The sequence below is a fragment of the Pteropus alecto genome, unplaced genomic scaffold (genome assembly GCF_000325575.1).
Source record: "Pteropus alecto unplaced genomic scaffold, ASM32557v1 scaffold106, whole genome shotgun sequence".
NCBI lineage: Eukaryota > Metazoa > Chordata > Mammalia > Chiroptera > Pteropodidae > Pteropus > Pteropus alecto.
The window spans coordinates 7,275,551-7,282,582 of NW_006442103.1; the positions used below are offsets into that span (position 1 = coordinate 7,275,551).

Here is a 7,032-nt window from a genome sequence, read left to right on the forward strand (position 1 = left end):
TGTGAAGTGAGAGTTATTAATGCAGAACCAAATTACTTTAGAGCAGGCAAAACAGTGGGTGCTTATAATGGATTATTCCAGTCATATGTCATTTGAAAAGCTCTTATTTTCAAAAAGAGAAGGGGAAGTGGGTTGGAGGGAAGATCAGGAAAGGATTTCTCTTTTTAATCCAGGATTAATTCTATTATAGAGTGAGGGTATATATTATAGCACGTGTTAGATATTGATACATAACCCCATTTAATGTGATATGACAACCATGTTTAAAAGCAATTTACTTTAGCAGCTTCCAAAAGCTGCCTGAAATCCTATTAAGGAAAGAATCTCTGAAGAAATACATCTTACTTGCTGTAAAGGGTTTACAAATACAGGTATCTCAGAGTAATCCTGCTTCTACAACAAACGTTATCTCTAATGTGACGTTATGTTGAACAGTCATAAGCTGCTTTACCTTCAATTCTACAGAAAATGTATTTGAAAGAACATATTATATCTGTACTTGTGATACTTTTGACTAAATAGAAAATAGTGGATGGAAGAGAAGAAAGATCATTATCTAAAGTGATTCTCATTCATCCAGAGAATATTTACTTCATATCCAGTTAGGCCAAATTCTGTTTTAGTTCCATAGGATAGAATGAATGGTGACTACAAAGAGGCAGAATGCTTTCTCTCTCCTAGAATGACACTAACTAAAGATGCACAGTGATAGAAAGCAATGATTCTCTGAGAGCAACAATCGATGGAGATGTCATAAGGATTGAAATTATTCCAATTTGGGTTCTTTTTAAGGAAAAGACTACAAAGTACAAATACAGTCTCAAGTAGAGAAAATTGGGAGGAGCGCCAGAAAGTAAGAAAGCTTGATGCTTAAGATTCACTAACATCTCTATCCACCTCCATTTAAGTGCATATGACAAAGCAACTTAATTTAGTGTGTGTCACTCTAGAGGACCAGGGACAGTATCTGGAGGAGTATCTCTGTGTGACTCTTAATCTAAAGAGTCAAGACAAAACACATCGAGTTGGTATTACACTTCTCACAATGTTTAATGTTTCCAGAAAGTAGAAACCTATTTTTAAGCCATTTATTAAAAGAACGTGTCAAGTGTTTTATATTCAGTTAAGCTCTCTTTCTGATATAAAGACTATACACATCTTATTTTGAAATTCCAAGATCTCAGGGAATATATTTCCTATGCCAACTTCCTGATCAGTTTTCTAGATCGAGATCAGCAAAATATGGCCTGCATGCTAATGCAAGCCCTTTACCGATTTTTGTAAATAGCTTTATTGGAACATCTGCTTACATATTGTCTATGGTTCTTTTATACTACAGCAGCAGAGTTGAATACTCATGAAAGGCATTTATGGCACATAAAACTTAAAATATTAACTATCCAACCTTTACAGAAAAACGTTTGCTGACCCCTGGTCTACACTCATAGTTACGCACTAGAATTGAGGAATCCTTGAAGTGAGTTGAAAGCGATCCTTTAAAATACCGTTTATCAAATTATTTTATTGTTGGTAATTTAGAATAGCCAGAATGTTAACTACCAAACTATAATAATTTCTACTTTATTAGTTTATGTGGAAGAGCAAAATATATTATTTTCTTTTCTTAACTTAGTATACTTAAGCTCATTTAATTATATTAAGATATTAAAATATGCTTTTTACCACAATCGGGTAGAATGAAATCGGTTCCTTAAAATGTAAACTTGTTAAGTCTCTTTTCTGAGTCTCTAAATTGGCCAGTTAATGGCTGTAAAATAATGAAAAACAATTCTTTTTTGCACTCCCACCAAATGCAGGACAAAGAACCAAGCTTCTACAGCATAGTCGTCATCTGCTGGCTCAGGAGTATAGAATAGGTTTTTAATAAATATCTCCCCCTAAGCTACTTTATGCTAGTATCTGCCTGCTGAATCAGCTTTAAGAATACACGTTTTATCTAGCCCTTGAATTATATGTCTCAGCAACAGTGTATGAATAATAATTTAACTTCCCAAAATAAATATTTTGAGCATATCTCAATGCCACATTTTCTTGTGATTTTTCTTTCATGTTTATGATATAGCTACAGAAAAACTAAGCCAGCATCCACTGTTCAAAATCTAGTATTCTTTTATATCTGATTAGAATACATAAGACGCATGAGGTATCAGTATCATGCACTGGGACAATAAGCTTTAAGAACTCAAAAAGATTTTAAGGGAAAAGATTTTAAGTAAAAAAACCAAAGAAGTTTCTAATCTAATAAGATAAATTTGGAGCTTCCACAGAAAACAGGAATTTTCTGGATAATATCAAAGAAAGTTTATTTTCCTGAATTTCTGTTAATATGAACTTTGGTTTGTCTTTTGTGGTGGCCTTGTAGCTTCTTGTGCTATAGAATTACTATTCAAGTTATTAAAGTTACAAATAAAAATAAAATAGCTTTCCATAAATTTCCAAGTCTATCTTATAAGCAAATGATATATTCTATTTAGAAATTTAGTTATGTTTAACCAAATACTCTTATTTTTAAGTCAATTAAATTTTCTTATATTTTTATACAATATTAAATATTTTAGTATTGAATCTATGACCATGTTACCCTGAACAAGCCCGATCTTGTTTAATCTTGGAAGCTAAGAAGGGTCAGGCCTGGTTAGTACTTGGATGGGAGACCACCTAGGAAGACCAGGTGCTGTAGGCATAAAAAAATAAAGTAAGGGGATCATAAGCTGACAAAGTCCCTGCAATCTGTGAGGTCAACCAAGGGTTGCCTCGCTTAAAAACAAACAAACAAACAAACAAACAAATAAACAAACAAACAAACAAATAAATAAAAATATTTTAGTATTGCTAAATTTCAGTCCTTTTGGAAGTCATTATTAATAAAGCTGGCAGTAATATTCACATTTGCAGAATTCGAGGTAAGTTCTTACCTTATTCTCAGGTGACTTCTTCAATTTCATGTTCTTCATGAACCTATAAAATCTGCTTTTGCTAATTAATGAAAACACATAGCGCCCAAAACCATGTTTTCTAAAATTATAGATGATTAGACACTTGGATGTTTAAAATGCCACGTGTAAGAATGTAATATCTGACTCTTGCCAGAAGGATCTGAACTTCTTAGGCAAAGAGATACACTCAACCACGTTTGGAGCTTCAGAGGGTTTGCAGTATAAAATGTTTCACGACTTCGTAATTTTGTATTGAGTCTACTTCTCAGTTCTGGCCTGATGGTGACCCTTTCCGCACAGCCCAATTTTGCTTTGAAACTATCTTTTAACACTAATAATTTTTCCTAACTTGATCCTTTCCTCAAATCCTATAAGGTGATGACTTCATTTGTAAAGTGGAAGATGGAAAAAAATCCCATGATTCCTCTTAAGAGAATTTTTAGAAGATGAATTTCTCTATATCTTTACTGATTATTTCACCACATCATCGAACTCAACTATATTTAAATGTGATCGTTTTGAATTGTTAATATATTTTTTCAGGGAACACCACAATGCTTACTAATATTTAGATTACATCGACTGAATTAGAGTCATTCCAAAATGACATTTTTTTATTCCTTATTTAACAAATTCATTGTCATTTAACATATATTTGAAAATACAGAAGGCACAATTTCATATACTTCGGATACATTTAAAATAGTAATCACATTTATAAAATTTTACTGGGACAAATGAATACATACTCATTTATGAATATAAATCTAATATGTGATAAAAATTATTAAGATAAATTTCTATGAGACAATCTTAATGCTGTTCTTTAAAATATCAAAGTAATAGTAGCTTAAGTATTAAAGAAAAGGAGATATTAAATACATATTACTATTGAATCATGAAATGTAATAGTGGAGAGAAAACTGGCATACAAATATACAACTTTCTCATCAATTTATTCATTTATTTACTTTGAATAATGCACATCCATGCCTAAACTGTGAGTATAATATTAAAAAAAATAAAGCTAGCTTTTTAGGCATTGCACGTTGCAAATGACTAATGAAAATTACTGATAGTAAATTAAAATTTATGTTCATTTTAATTAAGAGTCACCACCAATTACTTAGTTTAAAATGATCTTACATTGAAAAAATATTATAACTGCCTAATAGAAACCCATAAATAAAAACACTATTTAAATTCTTTCCAATAGAGAAAAAAATAAACCCATAAAAATCGCTTAAACATGATAATGAGATAAAATTATTTAATACATATTTTATGTAACATTGACAGATACTTGAGAGACTGTCATTTTATGCTGTTATAGAAAAATGCAATGCTCCACAGTCTTAACCCAGTACTAAAAGCCATCTCAAATAGACTCAAGTTAAAAAGTCCAGGTTGCCGACTCTTTGCTTGTTGGTCTTGAAACATATCATGGGATGGATGGTGAACTCTCCATTCATCAACTGTCTCTTTTTCTCTATGCATAGAATTGTGAGCGTGTATTTTAATGTGCTGTCTACAGTGCATGGTAAACTGTAGATGTCTTTTATGGATGCTAGAAGCCTTTGAAGACACTGCTCTAACTGCTGAAGTGAGAATTTTGTATAAAGAATTATAACTAGTTCTCTGAGTTACAGTTCTCATTAACCTTAAGAAAAGAACTTAATTGTACTTAAGTCTCTTGACTGATTTAGTATTGCAACAAGATAATCTTCCTAAGAGAGAAAGTGACACATAGTTTATGAAACAAAACCATCTGCCTTTGCCTCTCTTGGCTTTAAATTTGTGCTCAAGACATTTTTATTAAAGCTAGAAAAGCATTAGTAGACATTATTTTTAAAATATGCTTTACCAAATGCCTGATTTTGTTTCATATTATTTTATGGCATCTGACATCATTTTTTTTTCCTTTAATTTCAACTTGATTCTTGTTAAAAATACATCTGTACATGACATGGTTCTCATTCAAACACTTAGTTTAATAAGGGTCATTATTTCCTATTTTAGTTGAATCTCAATATCACGTAGCCCTTCAGAGAGAATTGTGTCTAGCACATTACTTTCTTATAGCAAGTAATATTCCTTAACAATCAATTAGATCTGAAACAAAGTTAGATATGGTGTTAATGGCTTTAGACTCTTTAGATACTTTGAGTGAACAAGAACCTTAAAGATTTTTCTAGTGGGAATTAATTTTGAAAAGCAAGAAGATTCTTATATCTAAACACATCATAAAAAGATAGTAAGACAGTTTAAGAAAGGACTATGACTAGAATTTATATTTTTGGTAATTTTTATATTAGGTGTGTTTTATATACTTAGTTTATAATTATGAAAAAAGATCTCAAGTAGTGTACTTAGAATAATGCACTTATTGTAATCTTTGGGGAAAAATTAAGTTGATTAAAAAATTTAAAGGAATAATAGGAAAAAAAACACACGAGTCCAACCAAAATACCTTTAATTTCCCAAAGTAAGAACTGAATTTACATACCTTACCCTTGTCCCTCATTTTTTACCATTGTCATTTATCAATTTTTCCTGTGCCAATGTTGATTGTTTAGTTCCCAAATTATTACCCAGAAGACCATGATACTACCATATTGATATGGTGGAAAGAAACAAAAATAATGAGTATCTTTTGATGGCATTTACTACATTAGGTGCCTATACATCACCCCGTAGAAACCTCAGAGCCTCACAACAATCTTATTAGACAGAGAAATAGCCTATCTCATGGTTGAGTGATGAGAAGCAACTTTGCATAAAAATGGAATAGAAAATGCCTAAGTGGCTTGGGTGCAGAAAACAAATGTATGTGTATCAAGGGGTGAGGTTAAACAGGAAGACACAGTCTAAAAATATAGAACTAGTTAGCATATATAAATAACTTAAAAGTTTACCCCAAAACAATGAGAAATTATTTAGTTTTATAGTTGCATGACATTTTCAGTTTTGCCCATTTAAAACATAAATTTAGCTAAAATGTATAGGAAAAAAATGGTAGAGAAAGAATAAACTGCTAGAATCCCATTTAGTATTTCCAGTAAGTCGTGATTTGGATGTAGATACAATGGTGTTAGTAAAGAGAGAAAAGAAATGATGAATATAAGATATATTTGGGGAACATACAAATTCTTCATGATAGTCTATAGTATTAATAACTATTTATTGGTCTCTTTTCCCCTACAAAATTAGATTTCATCTTTGAATATCTAATACCTAGCGTGCTTCCTGACACATTGTAGCTTCTCATGAATGATTAAACCCAAGTCATGGAGCAATAGCCAGAAGGACACAGAACAGCCATCATAATGCCACCAGCAAAACCAGCTATTCACACAGGCATTAAGGTGGTGCCTGCAATAGAATCTGGTCATATGTGTAAGCAGAGAGAGTAGTATTTTCACTAAATGTGGTTTTTTTTTTTTCTGCCTTAAATTATGACTTTTAGGAACTGAAAAAAATCTCTCCCCAAATCTATTGATTTTGTTTTTGGACTAAGAGAAAAAGAACGGTGAGCTCAAAATATAATTTGTATTCTGAACTCTGCACAACCTAATATTGGTTAAAGGCATAACATAACTAAAAGACATTTGAGAATCACACCGAAATAGGCCTTCCATTTCATTCTACAGGATGTGAATTCCAACTCTGTGATTGAAAAGTAGAAAGAGTCTATTCTGAAATATGAAATTAATCCATTTAATTTTCAAAGTCATGCCTAGATTATTGTGGAACCTAATTTTAATAAGCCAAAAGCAGAGGTTCATTTGTTGAATTTATTTAAGGACCTAACATACCAATAAGAATCTCTGCTGATGTCCTTTTTTCCCAAAAAGTCTTTGAACCATCTCTGAAAATTATGTTAATATTCTTACTATTTTGAGGGCTATTATTTTTACCGTTAACTCACTGAAAATGTGCTATAGACTAGAGACTATGCTCGTGGTAGACAACACAAGATTCCTTTCAGCGGAAGACAGTGTAGAAACTAATACTTACAACATGATGTATAAAAGCAATAATAGAAATGCCTACGACCTGGCATGCTTCCACCCTC

The 7,032-nt window shown here is 31.6% G+C and overlaps 1 pseudogene; it reads left to right on the top strand.

Moving 5' to 3' along the window:
- The first annotated feature begins 2,585 nt into the window (after positions 1 to 2,585).
- LOC112469146 lies at positions 2,586 to 2,704 on the top strand (annotated as a pseudogene).
- Positions 2,705 to 7,032: the final 4,328 nt, after the last annotated feature.